This window comes from Panthera uncia (assembly GCF_023721935.1).
Source record: "Panthera uncia isolate 11264 chromosome C1 unlocalized genomic scaffold, Puncia_PCG_1.0 HiC_scaffold_4, whole genome shotgun sequence".
NCBI classification, from domain to species: domain Eukaryota; kingdom Metazoa; phylum Chordata; class Mammalia; order Carnivora; family Felidae; genus Panthera; species Panthera uncia.
Genome location: NW_026057585.1, coordinates 73,096,535 through 73,116,832, shown reverse-complemented (window position 1 = coordinate 73,116,832; position 20,298 = coordinate 73,096,535). Strand labels below are relative to the sequence as shown.

The 20,298-nt window shown below is 50.3% G+C and overlaps 2 long non-coding RNA genes across 2 annotated transcripts; one reads left to right on the top strand and one right to left on the bottom strand.

The window, feature by feature from the left end:
• Positions 1–1,057: 1,057 nt before the first annotated feature.
• LOC125912722 (uncharacterized) lies at positions 1,058–5,369 on the bottom strand. Its single transcript, XR_007454810.1, has 4 exons — positions 4,904–5,369; positions 4,674–4,796; positions 3,076–3,137; positions 1,058–1,434 (listed from the first exon to the last, which is right to left on the bottom strand). It is a non-coding gene; the product is annotated as an uncharacterized LOC125912722 (long non-coding RNA).
• Positions 5,370–8,371: 3,002 nt separating this feature from the next.
• LOC125912721 (uncharacterized) lies at positions 8,372–19,820 on the top strand. Its single transcript, XR_007454809.1, has 3 exons — positions 8,372–8,551; positions 10,724–10,799; positions 18,635–19,820. It is a non-coding gene; the product is annotated as an uncharacterized LOC125912721 (long non-coding RNA).
• Positions 19,821–20,298: the final 478 nt, after the last annotated feature.

Sequence of the window (20,298 nt, the reverse complement as noted above, 5' to 3'; positions counted from 1 at the left end):
TTTCCTGGGCTCATTCTTTTACTCCATGTGGTATTGATTAGACCCACTCATGTTGCTGCACTCGGCGGGCAGCTGGGCTGTGTTGGAAGGCCCAGAAGGCTTCACTTTCATGTCTGGGGCCTTGGTGCTGGCTATCTGCTAAAACATCTAGTTTCTCGGGGCACCTGGGTGGCTCAGTAGGTTGAGCGTCCAACTTTGGCTCAGGTCATGATCTCACGGTTTGTGAGTTCGAGCCCCGCATCAGGCTCTGTGCTGACAGCTCAGAGCCTGGAGCCTGCTTTGGATTCTGTGTCTACCTCTCTCTTTGCCTGTCCCCTGCTTACATGCTCTCTCTCTCTCTCACTCTCTCTGTGTCTCAAAAATAAATAAACATTAAACATTAAAAAAAAAAACAACAAGAAAAACATCTAGTTTCTCCAACAGGTGGGATCTTTCTCCACATGGATTTTTATCCTCCAGAACGTCTTTCTCCAGAATAGGGTGGACTTTCTTACAGAATGGTGGTCCCATTCTAAGGGGGAGTGTTCTAAGCAGACAAGCCCTGGTAATTTCAGCAGACTTGCTAATGTCCCATTGGCCAAAACAGGTTACAATGTCAAGTCCAAACCCAATGTGTAGGGAATCCCACAAGGATCTGACTATCGAGAGGGGTTGTTCATTGACACCAATGTGTCAGTTTACCATACCTCCTAAGGTAGATCTTTCATGTTGTTTAGAAGGCAGTCCACCAGGCTTCTGTGTCAGGAGCAAAAGCCACAGCCAGTCATTCTGTACACATCGGGAGAGAAAGAGACTGCTGCCTGTTTATTCAATAGTTCTTTGCCTGATGTCTACAGCATGGCCTGCTCCCTGCTCCCTAAACTGGGAGTCTCCCCAAGATTCTGTTGGAGAGAACAGCTTACATCTCCTTAGTCAATTTCTTCATGCTGATTTAACCACTCTGGTTTTCTCCATAAATTGGATTCTATCTGCTTTTTGTCTTCTAGAAAGTCTTCAAATTTCTCTGTTCTCCTGGAGCCATGATTTCTCATTTTCTTGGGCAGATATGAATATATTCTTTTTATGTGCCTTTCTATTATTTCAGCGAAATTTGATGAAGGGAAGGGTTTGTATGTATTTCAAACATCATCTCGAAGCACACGGAAAAAGCAAAAGAGTTTAAAGTTTATCCTTTTAGTAAGAGGAAAAGAACGTAGTGGGATTCCTGTCCCGGTAGGTAGGGGTGCACCCGTGTGGCAGGAACGCGGAAGAGGGGTGGTGGTTAGACCAGAGGACAGTCTTGCAGTTTGCCAGTTCTGAGATGGTGGCCTTGCTGGCACTCTTCTTCCTCGGGAATCCAGGTTGATGAGTTACCGCTGACCATTTTTGTTCAAGCACCATCTGGGTCTCTGATGGCCTTTGAAACTGGCCTTTTAGTGGATCTAGTTCAGACTCCTCGGTTTGCAGTTTCGGAAACAAGGCACAGAGATGGGAACAAAGGTCACCCCACATATCAGCAGCACAACTGGGGTTCAAACCCGTGCCTCCTGCCACAGAATCCTGCGGTCTTTCCACCACGTGCTTCCCTGCATCTCACCCCCATCTGCACCTCGGAGCGTCCCTCAGAGAAGCCCAGGGTCTTACTGTCAGCCACGAGACCAGGCAGTACCCCCACCCCAGGATACCCAGAGATGAAGGATTTGGGGCTATAGGTGCCCCAAATGAGACAGATGTCTGTCTGGCCCTTCCTCCCAAAAGGCAATCATTTGAGCTGGAGATGACAGCCGCGTTTGGATCATAGATTCTCCTTCTCCCTCCAGCGCCCTCTCTCCCCTACTCAGTTATCTATTTACCTATCTATTTACGTGAGCCTTTTTTTTTCCCAATGAATTACGTCTGCAAGGCAGTAAAATGTTATGTATTTGCAAGGCCCATAATCTTTAAAAGCCCAGTGATGCCAGCTCCAGACAGCAGCGAGCTCCCTCCAGTATGTTAATAGATAGTATTAGGGCAATAATGAAAACACTTGAGACAAGTAAGCTCCTATCAAAAGCTGAGTAATAGGGCTTCGCCGAGTGAATCACAATGCAGAAGAGATTAAGACGTCTGCCGTTGTGCAGTGTCTATTCAGACTAACAGCTGCTCCGTTTCTGATTAAAATGGGGTTGGGGAGACCTTTCCGAGCAAGTCCCCTTTTCATCCTGCCTTGTCCTCACCCTTTCCACCTCCACCTCCACACACGGGCACCTTCATTTGCACTCAGCCGCAGGCATTCACACACATGCACACACACACACACACACACACACACACACACCCCTCAGAACAGAGTCACAAACACACGTTGCGTCACACACAGAGCCGCAGCCACACACACAGCCATCAGCGCTGACACGCAGCCACACTGATGCATCCACGCACGCAAACACAGCCACATCCTCGTGCATAGGCACACATGCGACCACCTCGCACACACTCACCGCCTCAGCCAGTCTCTGACACGCACATCATTATTATGATCTGTCACCAACACGGTCTCATATATGCGTGAGATGGCAACCTGTCACACACACACTCTTTGGTCACAACCAGACACTCGGAGACAACCTGACCAGAGTCACAGGACGCACACATACCTGGCAGGTCACGTACAGCCCTAGCAAGCCGTTTGTGTGCAGATTCACACTTGTGATCACGGTTAGTCGCACACACACAGCCCTTCATTGGCAGGCCATCAGGAGCACTGCTACCCACATCCAGTCACTGTCAGAGACATGCACACATGGTCACGCTGACACGTGACCACAGCCCAGGCACATAGGGAAGGAAGTGATGCCTTTCCTTACACATACAGGGCTGGTCTGCATCCCTGCCAACCCCCAGCCGTGAGCATGCAGTATAATTCACAGATACATCCGGGCACACACGCAGCCCTAGGCACCCCTCTGCACGCCCCTTCAGAGAGTGACCCAAAAGGCAAGACTCAACTACGAGCTCAAGGGATGGCCTCTGAGATGGTTCGGAGGCCTCCCGAGAAAATCCTCAGGGGCCAGGTATCAGGGTCTCCATTTTCCAGTCCCTGCAACGCCGTCTCACCACGGGGGAGATGGAACTGTTTCCGTGGAGTCTCACAGCATAGAACTTGACCTTGAGTGGACCTGCAGATTTAGACGTAGGAAAACTCAGAGCTGTGCAAGCAGAAATGGCTGCTTCAGGAAGGAGTGAGCGCTCCGTCAGTGGAGGTATGCCCATGGAGGCTGGACAGCCACTTGGTAAGGGTGATGAAGAGGGACTCCTGCATGGCACAGGGGTGAACTCGATGCCCTGCAGGTCCATTCCAATCCCCATCCTGGGCCCCGACGTGCTTTGTGTCCTCTTTTCACACCCCTGCCCCATTAACGACTCCCTTCTTCACCCCACTCTTCAGATAGGAGAAGCCAGCAGTCTTGACCTTCCACTTCTCCCTTTACATGATTTCTTCCAGGATCATCTTTCAGTTGATGCTTTCTTTCCATCTCTGTCCCTAAATGTCTGAAACCCGAACTCTAGGCCCAGGGGCAGAGACAGGTGTAGTTAAGCCAGCAGTTATTCAGGGACTCAACTTCTACGTTATTCCGAGAGACCTGGCAGGGCCTTTGGAGACTGACCTGGGCATCTCCTGATTGAAAGGCATTAGGTCACCAGAACTGGGCAGCTAGAAGGATCTTTACTAGGCGGCTGATCAGTCCCAGGGCCAGGCTTTGAAAGCATATGAGGACTTCCACTGGGCTGCAGCCGGCGGCCGCAACTCACCACCTGCCCAGCGTCCTCTCCCCAGGCACCCATCTCCACCCTGGCGGGGGGGGGGGGGGGGTCTCGCTATACCTTTCTCCCCAAGCACACCGCCACCCCCCCCCCCAACACTGGGATGCCTTCCCCCCTTGCTCCCAGCGATACCTGCATTTGTCCGAAACCCACCCACCCACCCTGCAGGCACCATGCAGCCTCAGGAGCCCTGGGCTAGAATCAATCCTTTCCCCATTCTTCCTCCCACAGTCATTGTTTTTCTCTGCGAGGACATGTACCATCTGTCTTCTGCTCAAGGGGCGGGGTTAGGCAGAGGGCTCCTGCTGCTCAAGGGGGTGGGGCAGGAGCTGACTGGACAGGCCCAGGAGCCAGGAAGGGGAACTAGTCCCTCAAAGTGTAGATAGAGCCAAGGGCATAGTTGGGAAAACAACTCTCAGGTTCAACTACGGTGTGATTGGGGCATGGGGACTGAGCCTGAAGGGGCTGGCTACACTGGGGTCTGGTGGGTCAAGTTACTTCAAGTAGAGGAGTTTATTATATGGCCCAGAGACACCTCATACAAAGGAATAAGGACCGCAGCAGGACTGGCATGGGAACAGGGTCAGATTAAGCTAGACGTGTCTGGGACTCTGGCCAGGGGCTCTATTGGGGTCTGCATCCCACCTTTAGGAGCCTGTATGGATGGCTGCCTTGAAGAGTCAGAGCTTATGCAGAACCCAAGGGTCATATCCATAGGGTGATACCCCAAACAAGAGAATTAAGAGCCGCGGTCAGTACCAGAAACCCAAACCAAGATGGCCTGGAGGAGCCCTTCAGAAGTAAGGTAATCTTTTTATGGAGCCTGGTAAAATCTGTATCCCAGGAGTTTGTCTGGGTATTTAAAGGAGCCACAAAATGTCAGCACTTACCTCTAACTATCCTGCATCTGGGCCATCCATCCACTTGTGTCTCTCTCCTATTAGATGGAGAACCTCCCCAGGAAAGACCACGTCTTATGTCTTCGGGTTCTCCCCTCTGGCTTTGCATAGTGCCTGGCACGTAACACATTCCCGATGACATTTCAGTTTTGCCTCTGCTTCTGAATCTGGGGTCTGGACTTGACCTCCAGGCCCCACATAGCTGCTACCACCTGATTTACCTGCAGCGGGTCTCCTTCTAGTTCCCAGGAACAATCCTGCCCGACCTGAAGCTGGAAGGATCTAGAGCCTCCAATTTGGCCTTTGGTTGCTTGAGCCCAAGTTGTGTTGGCTTTGCTTAACTGGCATCATCTCATTTGCTGTTCACGAGGCCAGATCCTATCCCAGAACCCATATGACATCACAGTTCTAGGTGGAATTTCAGCGTATTCCCTGTTTATTCATCCAACCAACATTTACTCCCCATCGCCAGTGGCCAGCTGTCCCCAGTCTTCATCTCCCCAGAGCTGACATTGCTCTAAAACCAGTGATCACATCCTCCTTCTGAAACGCTTCCTTTATTTACCTTCTAGGGCACCACCCTGGCTTGGCTCGTCTCTTCCTCTGCTCGGGGTCCGTCGTTAGTTACCCCCACCATCTCCCCAGCTTCTTAGTGATGCATTGCTCCAAGTGTTGTCCTCTTACCTCTTCTTTTTGCCTGCCCTCACTTCCCAAGGGACCTGCTCCAAGCTCGAGGTTTTAAAACCCCTTTATGGGCTGACCACTGTCAAGCCTCGGGTGTGTTTCTTCAGCCCACATCTCTGCCCTGAACCCTACCTGCTTGCTCAACATTTCCACCCGGATGTCTGTTAGCCTCTCAAACTTTAAACAAACTCCTGATTACCACCTCCAACCTTCTGTCCCCATAGTCTACTCGAACTTGATACATAGTGACTCCACTAATGGTAACTCTTCCAGTCACTCAGCCCCAAGACCTTGGGGTCATCTCTCAACTCCTGCTCAGACTCAGTATGAACCGCCCTCATCTCTTGCCTGGATCACTGCAGTGGCCTCAGACTGCTCTCCCTGCTTCTGCCCTTGTCCCCACCCGAGGTGCTGGCCCCCTGCTGGGTTCTGACCTACCCCTCTGACCCCTCCGCACCTCACCCTGTCCCTTGTGTCATCCCCAACTCTTTGTTGCCAAGAGCCTGGCTCCTCTTCCTCCTATTCGAACTTCCGGGTGCTGACATCATCTGAGAAGCAACAGAGAGGACACTTGTGCTCCTGCCCCCTCTTTTCCGTTGGCCTTCTATCACCTCAGTCCCTACATTCTTAGTGCCCGTGCTTAGCGGTCCTGAGCAAAGAAGACCAGGCCTCAGTCCGGTCCCTTGACCAACACCTTGGACCTAACATCAGGACGGGGGCCCTGAGAGGTTGGAACGTTTCTTTGGTGCAAAGCCCTTATATTCCCCCATCTCCTTTAATCTTCAGGTGATCCTGGGAGGCAGGAGTAATTTCCCCTTCCTCTGGGGGGTGGGGGGGCAGGAGAAAAGAGAACCTGCTTGACCACAGCTACACAGCTAGTCAAGATTTGAACCCAAGTCTTCTGACCCCAGGGCTCCTGCTTCTTCCACCTCTAGTGTCCTTAGAGATCAAGTCACCCTCCTCTCTTCCCTCTCAGCCCTGTATCACACTTCTAGAAGGGAGCCCTGAAATCCAGAGGTGGGGAGTGTCTTTCCCAGGGTCACAGACTCAGTGACTGAGCCCAGAGGGGTCCCCAGCTAACCCAGAGCCAGTGGGGGGACCCACACCCCAAGGCCAGGCCCTTCTCCCTTGGGCTCAGCCTGAGGTCCAGAGGCCTAAATAGCACAAGCGATGTTGTCTCCCTCCTCGGGGAGGGGAAGGCAGTGGCGGCAGTTGTGGCGGGCGGAGAGAAATTTCCCCTTTCTGTAGATTGGATCAGTCACTCTCAGAATTGATGGCAACGGCTTCATCACGAAGATCTAATGCTTTAATTATGTTGTGACATGACCTGACACGGGGGTGGCATTTGATGGATTCTCTGGTGTCATCAGCGTGGCCCTGACATAGGAAAGTGGCAGAAGGCAGGGGGGTGGGGGAGGAGGAAGGGCTCCCAGTGGGAGACAAGTCCTCTCAGGTCCCTCCACCTTTCCCTGCTCCTCATCTCCCAGGGCAGCTCCAGCAGCAGTGGGAGAGGGCAGAACAGCTTCTGTGTAGGAGAGGGTTGATGTGCCCTCTGGGATGGACTGGATCGTGGCGGGGGGGGGGGGGGGCGGTGCCCACGCGAGTGCATGTGTGTGTGTGCCTGTGTGAGCGTGTGCTTAGATACACAGGGACAGGTCTGAACAGGTGAGAAGATTCGGACCCATGTTGTAGAAGCAACAGCTGAATTGCTGTCTGGCCTGTAAAGAAGGTCTAGAAGGTGAAGCGTGGGGGTGGGGCACGGGGCTGGTCCACAGGAGTAGACGCGCTCATGCAATCTTGGAGGGCAGGGATGGGACCAGTGGAGGGACTCATGCCGGGCCACAGTGTAGACTGCCCTGGGAGCCAGTGAGCAACTCGTCCCTGGCAAAGGCTGCCAGGGCTCGTGCGGAGGGCATTCCTTCCCCTGGGGGACACCTTACAACTAATGGCCTCTGGGGCTAGGATTCCCTGTATCTGTGGGCGAGCCACTGAGTGTGTTTCTCTCCTTGTTTTACTGTCAGGGCTTTGTAGTGCCCTCAGTGTGGCAAGAATAAGAAGCAAAGCTGCTCCCCTCAGCCCAAGTTCTTTGTCAGGATGCTAGGTTGTGCAGCCCCTGCTCTGCTCCTGCGGCCGGGGCTCTTCCTCCCCAAGCTGGACAGTCCCACTTTTCAGCGAGAGTGGAGGCTGGCAGGGGAAGGGGGTGGGGATGCCCACCGGCGGGGTCCACCCCGGGTCAGGGGCCCTGCCAGTCTGTCCTCATGACCACCTGTGACCAGGAGCGGGTGGTTAGCCCCGCCTTACAGGGGATGCTAGAGAAGCTCAGAGACATGGAGTTGCCTGCCCAGGGCTACCTGACCAGGAAGGGGTGGATCAGATTGGATTTGGCAAATGCTTGTGAAGTGGCCCCTGCGTGGCAGACCCTGGAGAAAAAGCCGCAGATCCGAACCGCAGTCTCTGCCCTTGAGAAGCACAATGCCTGCCCACAGCTCCCTCTCCTTCAGATGTCCCTGCTCTTTCCACTGCTCCGCTCTGCCCTGGCTGGGGGCTTGGGGGTGGCAGCCCAGAGTGGGGAGGGCGGGAGAGCTAGAGAAGGTGTCAGGGGACTGGGGCCTGGTTCGGGATGCTTCAGTCGCCAGCCCTGCCGTGGGGAAAGCAGAGGTGGAGAAGTCACAGAATGGAGGGGCCTCCCGAGCTCTCTTCAGTACTATCCTCCCCATCCTACCTCACCCCATCCCCTCGTGGGGCAGAAGGAGAAACCAAGGCCGCTAGAGAAGAAGAGAGAGGCCCAGGGTCACTCCGTGTGTTAGCACAGGAGTCAAGATCATGAACATGGGCTCCCGGGTCAAGGCTTGACCACATTGGTACCCAGGGGGCAGGGCTGCCAGGCCCGGCCATAAAAGGCTTCCGGGGGGAGCCTTGAGCTTCTTCTAGAAAGAGGAGTTAAAGAAAGTCTGGCCAGAGAGGAGATTCATGTCGGAGATGTCAAGATGGGGAGAGAGCGGGAGCTAAGGCTTGGCTGTTCTCTAAAATCCTGGATGCCCTGCAGGCTCTGAAATGACACCTGAGGGAGACGTGAGAACAGAAGGACCTCGCAGATACGAGCGGAGCAGCAGTGTGTGAGTCCGGGCATGGACAGAAGCAGGTGCTCACGCGTGCTGCCCAGAACCTGCAGTCCAGGGGCAGCGGTAAGACTCTGCAGAGCCCCGAAGTGTGGAGTCAAGGGTCTGCATGGGTGAGGGCTGCGAACAAGAGCTGGGTCAGAGAGGAGGTGCGGGTTCTCCCGGAGGAATCTGTGTCTGGACGTAACTGGTATTCTAGTGTGACTGTGGAGCCACCATATGCCTTGGTGTGCCCTGCTAGGTGACCACTCCCCCGGGCTTAGCTGTGGCCAAGTATGGTTGGGTGTCCCTGTGTGAAGGTGTTAGCAGGTGCAGCCATGCAGCCATATCTGGTCAGGCTGGTTGGACACCTGTGCCTGTCTGACCTCCCTAGTCTGGTGTGTACTTGGAAGCAGCTGTGTGTTTAGTGAACGCAGCTCTAGGCATAGCCATGGCCCCTAACATAGCTCTGTGCCCCCTCGTAGCCACATTTGTGTGGAATTGTGCGGCCCTATTTGCGACTGTCTCTGAGGTAACCTTGGCCCTATGGCCTGGGGCTCTGGGCTGCTGGGGCTCTGTAGCTAGGCAGCCCCTCCATCACAAGACACTGTGTGTCTTCCTAAACCATCACCATCAGCTGGTTTCCAGCGCATGGGCAGGGAATCAACACCAAGACCACCTTGGGCAGGCCCAGACTCTTCTGCCCTTAGGCCCCTGGGCCCTTCCATGGCTTTTCTCAGATGGAGAGAAGGGCAAAGATGTCACTAAAACCCTCCCTACTAGGTCTCACGGGGAGGGGTCATAGAGCTATCTCCTCCGATGGCCTCATTTGGCAAATGGAGAAACTGAGGTTCAGACAGGAAGTAACCTGCCCCAGATCAAACCCCAGGATTATGTTCCAAACTTGAGATAAAGCTGAGAATACCAAATGTGGAAACCGCATTTCACAGGCTTTAACGTGCCCATTTGACAGATGGGTATGAACAGTGGGTATTAGAACTGTTCTGGCCTGGAATTCTGGTCCTGACTCCACACCCGATATGTGACCTTGGATCATTCATACCCTTCTCTGAGCTTCTTTTTCTCACCTATAAACTGAGAGGCTTGATGGGTTTGCTTTTTAAGTGCCCTGTTCTAGCATGGTCCATGATCAGTCCTGGAGGCTGGAGGTCAGTACGATCTGGGAGGTCGTGTGCACCTGTTGGGTGATCATTATTCAAAGCTTAATTATGGGTGAGTACTAAGCATAGCCCAGAGGGGACAGCTGTGAATTTGGGGTCACACAGTGAACTGGTGGCAATATCAGGATGAGAAGGAAGCTAGGCCTCCTGACCCCTCACCAACGCCCCCTCACTGCACCCCAGAGCTGCTCCCGGGACTCTCTGGGCCTATAGGTGTCAATGACTTCTTGACACAACCTCATGGACCTCCCCAAAGCTGTCTTGCCATTTCCTGAAGTCATATGCCTGGCATGTCCATGCCAGGCAGGTGCTGTGCTAGAGACTCTTCTTCCCATTCCCTTATTTAATCCTGGTGGGAGCCCATTTTACAGATGAGAAAGCTGAGGCTCGAAGGAGTTAAGAGATAATAATTGCTCATACTTTTGAGCCTTTCTTGACTGAATGCAAGACCCTTTGCTGGACACTCACTGAGATGAGGGGAGGGTGACAATCCAGCCTCCAAAATATCCCTCCCGAATAGCGCCAAGACCTGCATGGGATCTGCCAGCCTGATTTAGACAGCAATTTGCATACAATTTACCCGGAAAGCTGCACTGTGAAAAATATAATTACTTTTTTAATATTCTTGCTCTGATGCGAATGCTTACCGCCCGGTAATGAATTACTTGCTTAATGAAGATAAACCTGAATTGGAGATGCACTTTGGAGAGCTGCTGGGGCAGCCGACTTGAAGCCATCATTTGCAGCTGTTAATCTCTGAAATTGATGCCCTTGTTGGTAGGATCATAAATCGAGGGGAAAATCTATGAGCTCCAGCGCCTCCAGTAACTTACTCTGTGGCACTGGTGGAGTCACTCGGCCTCTCGGTGTCTCAGTTTCCTCATCTGTCCATCGTATGGGGGTATGATAGAATCGTAGAAATGCAAGCATGGAATGGGCCTTCATTCAAGAATGATCGAGCATCTACAGTGCGCCAGGTAAGAGCCAGAGGGAGGAAGCGATTTATTTTCAAAGACACACATAGACTGAGGGGCTTGGGAACCAAAACTGTGCAGCGTAACCACATCTCTGCTCACAGGTGCTATACTTGGATCCTTGCTCCTAAATGGACTCTAAGCTACCTCCCGGCTGCTGGTGATGGAAGAGAGCACCAGGTAGGAGTCAGATCCTCATAGGAGGAAAAAACCCTGTGGTCTGGTGTGGCCACTGGAAACTGACTGTTCTTGTACCTGATGCTGGCCATTTCCGGGGACCAATCAGAGCCGAGGCCAAGACTCCCAAGTCCCCCTTCACAGCAGTTTCTCAACACATACACCCAGGTGAGGGCTGAGGGTTCCAGAATAAGTCCCCAGCTTAGTAAATACGTATTTACCTCCTTGTATGACAAGGTGTTATATAGGGTCTAGGGACATAATTATGAATAAGACCAACAAGTCACCGCCACAAAGACCCCAAATTCTAGAAAAGTGTGGCAACCACTTAGAAATAACGAGTCAACTAATAATAAAGATAATGTCAGATAGTGATAAATGCTATAAAATTTTTTAATAGATAATATGATGTAGAGCAATTGAGGAGTCTGTTTTTACTTGTTAGTCAAACAGACCTTCCTAAGGAGGGGACACCTGGGCTAAAATCTAAATAACACTAAGAAATCATCCTTGTGGGCACCCTGGCTGACTCAGTCGGTGGAGCATGTGACTCTTAATCTGTGTTGTGTGTGAGTTCAAGTCCCGCATTGGGTGCAGAAATTAACTAAATAAATAAGAAATCATCTTTGTAAATATCCAAAAAAAAATGTGGTTCCAAGTAAGATTTGAAAAGCAGGCAGAAGCCAGGTCACAAAAAGCCATATAAGTTATGGAGGGGATTTCAGATTTTATTCTTAGTGCAAGGGGAAGTCGTTGGATGTTTTCATAAGGGGAGTGAGATGATTTATTGACATTTTAATAGATCATTCTGTAAGAAAAAAAAATAGAAAATCTGGATAGCTCTATATCTTTTTTCGATAGCTCTATATCTATTAAAGAAATTGAATTTATAATATAAAAATTTCCCACCCAGATGGTTTCACTGGTAAATTCTATCAAATATTTAAGGAATAAATAATACCAATTGTACACAAACTCTTTCAGAAACTAGACAAAAAAAGAACATACCCCAATTCTCCTATTGGTTATTTATTTCTGCACAACTATCCCTAAATGTAGTGGCTTAAAACAATACTTTATTATTATTATATCTCATGATTTAGACAGGCCACACAGTGGGGTTGGCTTGTCTATGCTCCACAATATCTGGGCCTCAGCTGGGCTGAGATGACTCAAATGTCTAGGGATTATAACAACTGGAAGCTGGCTTAGCAATGTTTCTCTCTCTCTCCATATGGCCTCTTGGTTAGCGTGGGTCCCCTTACAGCATGGTGGTCTCATTTCCTGCATGGCAGACTGGGGCTCTAGCTGTGAGCATTCCAAGAAGACTGGAAGAAGTTGCAAAGCTTCTTAGGACCTAGCTTTGGAAGGACACCTCTGTTGGTCAAGCAAGTGCTCAAGTCAGCACAAATTCAAAAAGAAGAGAATTAGGCTCCACCTCTCAATGGAAAGTAGCAAACAATTTGTGGCAGTCTTTAACCTAACACACCTCTGATGCCAAAACCTGACAAAGACATTACAAGAGAAGGAAATTATTGTGCAATATTACTCATAAAAAAAATGTAAAACTCCTTAAGAAAATATTATCAAATCAAGTCCAACAACATATATAAAAGAGAAAACATTATTACTAAGTGTGGTTTATTCTAGAAATGTAAGTTTAACAATACAAAAAAAATCAATCCATTTGGGGTGCCTGGGTGGCCTAGTGGGTTAAACGTCCAACTCTTGATTTCAGCTCAGGCCATAATCTTATGGTTAGTGGGATTGAGCCCCTCATTAGGCTCTGTGCTGACGGTGTGGAGCCTGCTTGGGATACTCTCTCTGCCTCTCTCTGCCCCTCACCCACTCATTCTCTCTCTCTCTCTCTCTCTCTCTCTCTCTCTCTCTCTCAAAATAAAGAAAATAAACATTAAAAAAATCAATTTAATTCACCACATTAACAGAATAAAGAGGAAAAACCATAACATTGTCTCAATAGATGCAGTAGAAGTACATTTGACAAAATCCAACACCCATTTATGATAAAAAAAAAAAAACCTCTTAGCAAACTAGGAATAGAAGGGATAAAGTATATCTATACTGAACTTACAGTTAATACCATATTTACTAGTGAAAAAAAAAATGAATGCTTTTCTCCACTTTAGGAACAAGGCAAAGATGCTTGCTTTCATTGCTTCTATTCAACATTGTACTGCAAATTCTAACTAGCCAGTGCAATAAGGCAAGAAAAGGAAATAAAAGGTATAAGGACTGGAAACGAAGAAGTAAAACTGCTTTTATTTGTAATAAAGGATCCTTAAAACAACTACCAAGCTCATAAAAGAATTTGACATATTTGCAAGATACAAAGTCAATATGCAAAAATTAATTGCATTTCTATATATTAACAGTAAGCAGCTGGAAAAGGGGAAATTAAAAAAACTTATTTATAATAGCATAAAAAGCACAAAATACTGGGAAAAACAGGAAAAATCATGCAAAAATCTCTAAACTAAATACTATAAATCAGTGTTGAAGAAGACCTAAATAAATGGACTGGTAGACTATGTTTATGGATTGAAAAGCTCAATATTAGTAAGATGTTCGTTGTGCCTAAATTGACCTATATGCTCACGGCAATCTCAGTCAAAGCCCAGTACGGTTTTTTGTTGCTGTTAAGATGACAAGATTATTCTAAAAGTTATGGGAACATTCACAGGAATTAAATAGACAAGATAATTTTGAAAAAGTTTAAGGACTCACCCTAGCTGATCTAAAGAAATAGTTTATACATAACCCACTTTGGGTTATTGGTGTGGACCGGATGAGAGATGATGGGAACTGGGACTCTGGCGAGAGTAAAGGCGATGGAGAGAAATGGAAGTTTGGAGCTATATTTTGGAGATGGAGTCAGCACAGTGAGATCTGTAGATGATTGTAAGTGAGGAGTGACGGAAAGAGAAGAACTAAATGTAAGTTTTGCTTGAGCAACTGGGTCTTAATGGTGTGACTTAATGAGATGGGGAAAGTGGTGGAGAGAGATGGAATAGGAGAAGGGTTGAGTCTCTGTTCCATGTGTATTAAGTCCGAGAGACCCAGGAGGCCTATATGGGGAGGTTTCAAACAGGCTGTTAAATATATAGGTTTGGAGTTCTAGGGAGAGATCAAGAACTGGAAATACAAATTTTGGAGTCAGTGTAGAGATGACACATATGGGCCTGGGTGAGATCACCTAGCCTGGGGAAGTAGACAGAAGGAAGAGGAGGGAGGGCCAAAGATTATTCCTTGGAGCACTCTCACCTTCAGAGGGAAGAGAAGCAGTAAGGCCTAATTCAGGAGTCTGGAAAGAAAGGTGGGAGGACAGTCAGGAGAATGTGATGCAGGGAAAGTCACGGGGATCGGAGAGGGGAGACAAGAGACATGGGAGGGGAATAACTCACATTGCTCCATATCTTCCATGTGCCAGGCACTGGCTTGGGACCTTCACGTGCGCTGCCTCAGGACAACCTTGTGCAGTAGGTATTGTTCCTGAGACTCAGATTGGTGAACTAACTTGTCCCAGTCTTATAAGCAGGAAGCGGGGAGCCCGGCTCTGCAGCCAGACCTGGCTTTGCAGTTCTTTCCACCAACCCCAAGCTGCTACCTTCTCCCGGTGCCTCCAGCAGGGGGTGCAAGTCTAGGGGAAGGCGCTTAACGGTTCCTTGTCTGTAGATTGTTCATCTTTCAGGGTTATGAGGATAAAATGAGATAATCTGTGTTAAGCACCTGGTAGTGCTTGTTTAGCCCTTGCTAAACAGTGACGACTGCGGCTGTATGTGCAGAGCACAGAGGAGTCCTATGGTCAGTGAGACCACTGCCGGGGGAAGGGTGCAGGGGAAGGTTGTGACGGGCTCCAGGCTTCCTGGAGAAGATGTAGTGTGAGCTGAGGACTCCGCGGTTCCAAACACGGGTCTGTGATGAAGTTTCCAGTGGCTCCTGGGCCAAATGAGAAAAAGGACAATGCAATAGGTTTTACGTAACGCCAAATGTGTTCCAATGTAAAGGATTGCTCTCTTTGTTTAATGTTTGTTTATTTATTTTTGAGAGAGCGCTCACGCAGGCACGCGAGAGTGCAGGGGAGGGGCAGAGAGAGAGAGGGCGAGAGAATCCCAAGCAAGCTCTGCAAGGTCAGCACGGAGCCTGATGCAGGGCTGGAACTCACGAACCTGTGAGATCATGACCTGAGCCAAGATCAAGCGTAGGACGCTTAACCGACCGAGCCACCCAGGCGAGAAAGGATTACACTTTCTCTTGAGATTGGCCTTCCTACTTCGTTGGTATTAAAGCACTCTTTTTGTGAAACCACGGTGGATAGAGAGTGGTAGTTATATTTTAAATATTGTTCCTGATGAAATGAAAACGTGGCAACCTTCTGTCATTCTCTGAACTTTCTTTTGAAGCTTTTAACTGGTTAATGAAATTCAAAACTATGAGAACCACTGACAGCTGGCGTGGAGAGGGCATTCTTGGCAGAGAGACCTGCATGTGCAAACACAAAGGTGCAGGGAAAAGCACAGTGTATTCTGGAACCGCAAACAAGTAGCAAGAGTAGCAGGGACACCTGAGGAGAGGGGTTTGCAGTGAGTCTGAACAAGGGATCAGAGGCCAAGTACTGGGGTGGGGTGGTCACCACGCTGAAATCCCCGCCCTCAACCTTTCAAAGGCGCAAAGTGACAGGGGAAGTCCCTCTGGCCTGAGCCTGAGCCCCAGGGCATCCCATGACCGTGCAGGATACGTGCGCGCGCGCGCGTGCGCATGTGTGCACGTGCACATGCGCACAAATCCTTGGTGAAGAAAGGAGTCTCGGAAGAGGACAGCGTTAAGGACGAGAGGGGCCTGGCCTAATAAGTGAAGAGACACACAGGATGGAGAGAGAAACCAGGAAAGGCAGTGGGGAGAAAAGGAAGGAGAACCCCAGGACTATCTAAGTTGGGGGAGCAGAGACTGCATGTCTGGGCACAAGTGTGTGTGTGAGTGTGTGTGTCCCTGAGATCTTGCGTGTCTGTGTGTTTGTGCATTTGCACCCTACATAATGTGTCTTTCTTTCTTTCTTTCTTTTTTTTTTTTTTTTTTTTTTTTTAGATTTTTTGATGTTTATTTATCTTTGAGAGAGACAGAGCATGGGCAAGGGAGGGGCAGAGAGAGAAGGAGACACAGAATCCGAAGCGGGCACCAGGCTCTGAGCTGGCAGCACAAAGCCTGACACGGGGCTCGAACTCATGAACCGGGAGATCGTGACCTGAGCCGAATTCGGTCACTTAACCGACTGAGCCAACCAGGCGCCCCACATGTGCCTATTTCTTACACATGATACTTGAAGGTGGACCTGGGGGAGGGCAAGTCCTTGAACCCATGCCCTTGTCAGCCTTGAGAGCACTCCAGCTGGAGTGCGGGGGCGGGAGAGGCCCTGTGGGGCAGGGGTGGCCTTTCCAGAGCCCTGCTCTCAGCCTGGCTCTGTCGGTAGAGGCTCAGTTTGCCTGTCTGCAACGCTCTCCACCCCCCACCTCGGTGTCTCCCTCCGAGGCTGGTCTTGGGCTCCAGATGGCTCAGCTCACTGTGCCTGTGAGCAGACCGAGGTCAGCCTGGCCGCCCTCCTCAATGCCCACCTCCCCCCTGCCTCAGGTCCCCTCTTGCAGGTTTCTCCCGAGTCAGGCCTCTCTAATGGGGCTGGGTCTTGGAGAGCAGGCTTCCCCCTCAGTGCCTTGCCTTTGCTGCTTGGCCTCTTGGCCCACGTCCAGGAGCCTGCCAGGGGGAGTTCAGCAGAGAGAAAAAGTGGGGCAGGGTGGGCGGTTGTGTCTGGGCGTGATGAGGGTACCCCGTGAGTGTGTGTCCGTGTAAGTTGGAGCATGACAGGTGTATCCGTGAGCAAATGGCATGCCCGTGTCAGAGCGCCCCTGGCAACGCTGATGTGTGAGTGTGTGCAAGACAAGACTGTGTGTGAAAGTGGGGGGGGGAGGGGCTGTGAGTACAAGCTCACATTTATCAAGCGCCCACTGTTAGGCAGGCAGGATGCTAAGTGCTTCGCTCAGATTATCTCATTTAATAAGTGTGACAGCGTGTTGAGAGGGTGAGAGAGGGGTGCAGAGGGCGGGTGGCTGGAGTCCTCGCGCACTGCGCCCCAGCAGAGCCACCCAGGCAGGTGTGAAGCAGGCCTCGGGCCCGTCACCATATGGAGGCCGGCAGCAGGAGGGAAGAGGCTATTCCCTGGGGTCCAGCCCGGCTCCCTGTCCCGTCCTCAGCTCTTCCCAGGGATGGGCTGACTCCCTCCCGGGACAGAAGACTGCCTGGTTCTTGTGTTCCCTCCCACTGTGCTTAGCACGGGCTTAACCAGGTGCTAAACCAGCCCCTATTCTTCCATAGAGGGCGAGGCAGGCCCTTGGAAACGTCTGTGCATTGGTTCAGCCCGGTCCTTACTCTGTAAATGTCACATGAAGGGGAAGAGAAGCCCCATGGGTCAGAAGCCAGGCCTCACAAAAAAAGGAAGGAGTGGCTGCAGCTGTCTGAGCTGAGCCAAAACGGCTAAGGTGCCATTAGACTCACCCGAGGCCTCAGAGGCCCCTTCTTTGGCCCATTGCTTTATCCCACTCCTGTTTGGGTCTCAGGTAAGTGAAGGTGCTTGGAAGTGAGCACTGGGGTCTCTTGTCACCCCGGTGGTAACACTGCAAGGATTTCTAGAGGAACAGTGACAGGAAGGAGGGGGAGGGAAGAGGGCGGAGGGAGGAAAACCATGGAGGTAAATGGAGTCTCTCCTGTCCCCTGCATCAACCACCCTGTGGGGGCAGGCCAGTTATTCAGAGACATGCTCTACAAGTATCAGAAGACCCAGAACAGCAGCCGTGGGGAGGGCTTCCGGGAGGAAGCTGGCGGCCCTGGAACACAGGATTGCCACAGGGAGGGGTCGGAACTGGGGGAATAGTTCCAGGAAGGGCCAGCAAGTACGTTTGGGGGTCAAATGCACCTCCGAAAGAGCACATCACCTCCCACCCCCTCCCTGAGATGGTAGTTTTCAGGAAAATACTAGTATTAGTTTATCATTTGTTGAGTATTTTGAGAGAAATACGATATTATTCCTGCATGAGGAAATCAAGTTTCAAAAAGGCAAAGGTCCTTGTCCAAAGCCTCACACAGAACCAGTGTCGGGATCTGAACCCAGGGCTCGGCTTCAAGCCTCGTGTACTGACCAACTCGTGTCACACTGCTGCCCACGTCTCAAGCCCACCCCTGCTAGGTCTCAGAAGTTGTGGCACCAGCACGGGCCAGGCTTTGGGGCTCAAAACCTCAGCGTCCCCTCCACCACCACTTCCAGCAGGTGCCAGATCCTGAGCATCCTTCCTCCTCAGGGTTGCAATCAGACGGCTGTGGATTCCGATCCCAGCTCCATCACTTGTCAGCTGGGTGATCCTGGGGAAGTCACTTAACCTCTCTGTGCCTCAGTTTTCTTTACTGAGGGAAGGAGAATGGCACTTAGAGGATTGTGGTGAGATTTTTTATAAGTTTATTTATTTATTTTGAGAGAGTGAGGGAGGGGCAGAGAGGGAAGAAGAGAGAGAGAATCCCAAGCAGGTTCCGCACTGTCAACGCAGAGCGCGGCTGTGGGCTTGAACTCCCGAGCCATGAGATCGTGACTTGAGCCAAAGTCAAGAGTGGGACACTCAACCGACTGAGCCACCCAGGCGCCCCAGGGTTGTAGGGAGATTTTAACCAGTGAATGCCTGTAAGGAACGGAGCACAATGTCCAGCATAATAGATACTCAGGAAACGTGAGCTATTTTTATTTCCACTAAACTACATGCTGTTCTTGTAACTGTCCTATACAGGGACCTGTCACTCCTGCCTCATACCTCGCAGATGAACAAGGCAGACTGGCCGGAAATTCCAGAATACATCATGCTACCTGCACCGGTCTGGCTCAGGCTACCGTAACAAAGCCCACAGGCTGGGGGCTTAAACAATGGAAATTTATTTCCTCACGGTTCTGGAGGCTAGAAGTCCAAGATCAATAAAAAGTGTTGGCAGGTTTGGTTTCTCTGAGGCCTCTCTCCTTGGCTTGCAGACACATGGCCTTTCCTCTGTGTGTCTTTTCCTGTCTCTTTGTGTGTCCAAATTTCTTCTTCTTATAAGGGAACCAGTCAGATTGGATTAGGGCCCACCCATATGACATCATTCAACCTTAATTACTTCTTTAAAGGCCCTATCGCCAAATACAGCCACTTTCTGAGTTATTGGGGTTTAGCGCTCATACAAATATTATGGGGGACACAGTTCAGCTCATAATATGACGTTCCTTTTCCGGGTGTTTGCTCGTGTTGCCTTTCTCTCTGCCTGGAACACTGTCCACATTCTCTCCTCCCATCCCCTGAAGACAGCCTCCTACTCATCGTCTAAAACTCAGAGCATCACCACCACCAAGAAGGCTTCCTGGCTAGACTGCTATCTCCTCTGGCTTCCCACAGCACCCTACCCATATCATGGCAGGCACCACACTCTAAGAACTGTCTTTTCGTATTGCCTGTCTCCCCTGCTCAGGTAGATGTCTATTGTTTTGATCTGTACAGCATTTTCTCTGCCCCTTCCTCACATGGAAGAAATGACACTCCCACTGGTACCTCCCCTCCTCACGGCCTCATTTAACCTTTCACCTCCTCACAGGGCCCATCTCCCCAGTCACCCTGGGGGTTAGGGCTTCAAGATATGAATGAGGGCAGGAGGGACACAAACATTCAGTCCACAACAGTTGGTGAGAATGTGGAGGAATTAGGACTCTCATATCTTGTTGGTGGGAATGCAAAATGGGGCACCAAATCATGGTTCCTGCTGCTTGCCACTGGGATGAGCATGTGACTCCTTCCTTGAGCTTTTCGTCTGTGAATGCTGGGTGAGAAGATACTTCCATTTCCCCTGGGGTCCAGAACGATGTAAGCCTGGAGCTTTGTGTGGCCGTGCCCCACTCTCCTCCCACCACGAAGGGCCTCAGAGGAAACACCTACTGTGGGCCAGATTCTTGAATGAACTGTAAACATTTCATGTTTCATTTTCTAGTGTTTGGGATAAGTAACACATTGAAATGGTTCAAAAACTCAAAATAATATATAAAGCTATACAATGAGAGTGCTCAGTTTTATTCCTGTTCCTGACCCACCTCCGGCCACATGGCTAATCGCTTTATTTCCTGTAGATCCTTCAAATGGTTATTTATGGCAATATAAGCAAGTAACAATTGTGTGTGTGTGTGTGTGTGTGTGTGTGTGTGTGTGTATTATTGTCTCTCTCTTTTTTTAAAGCAGTGGCCTTTAGATCTGAAAGTCTGGGTTTCAGGCACACCACATTTTTTCCTGATGTTTTGTTTGTTTGTTTGTTTGTTTATTTATTTATTTATTTGAGAGAGAGAGAGAGAGAGAGAGACAGAGCAAGCACAAGTGGGTGGGGGAGGGGCAGAGAGAGAGAGAGAGAGAGAGAGTGAGAGAAAGAGAGAGAAAACCTC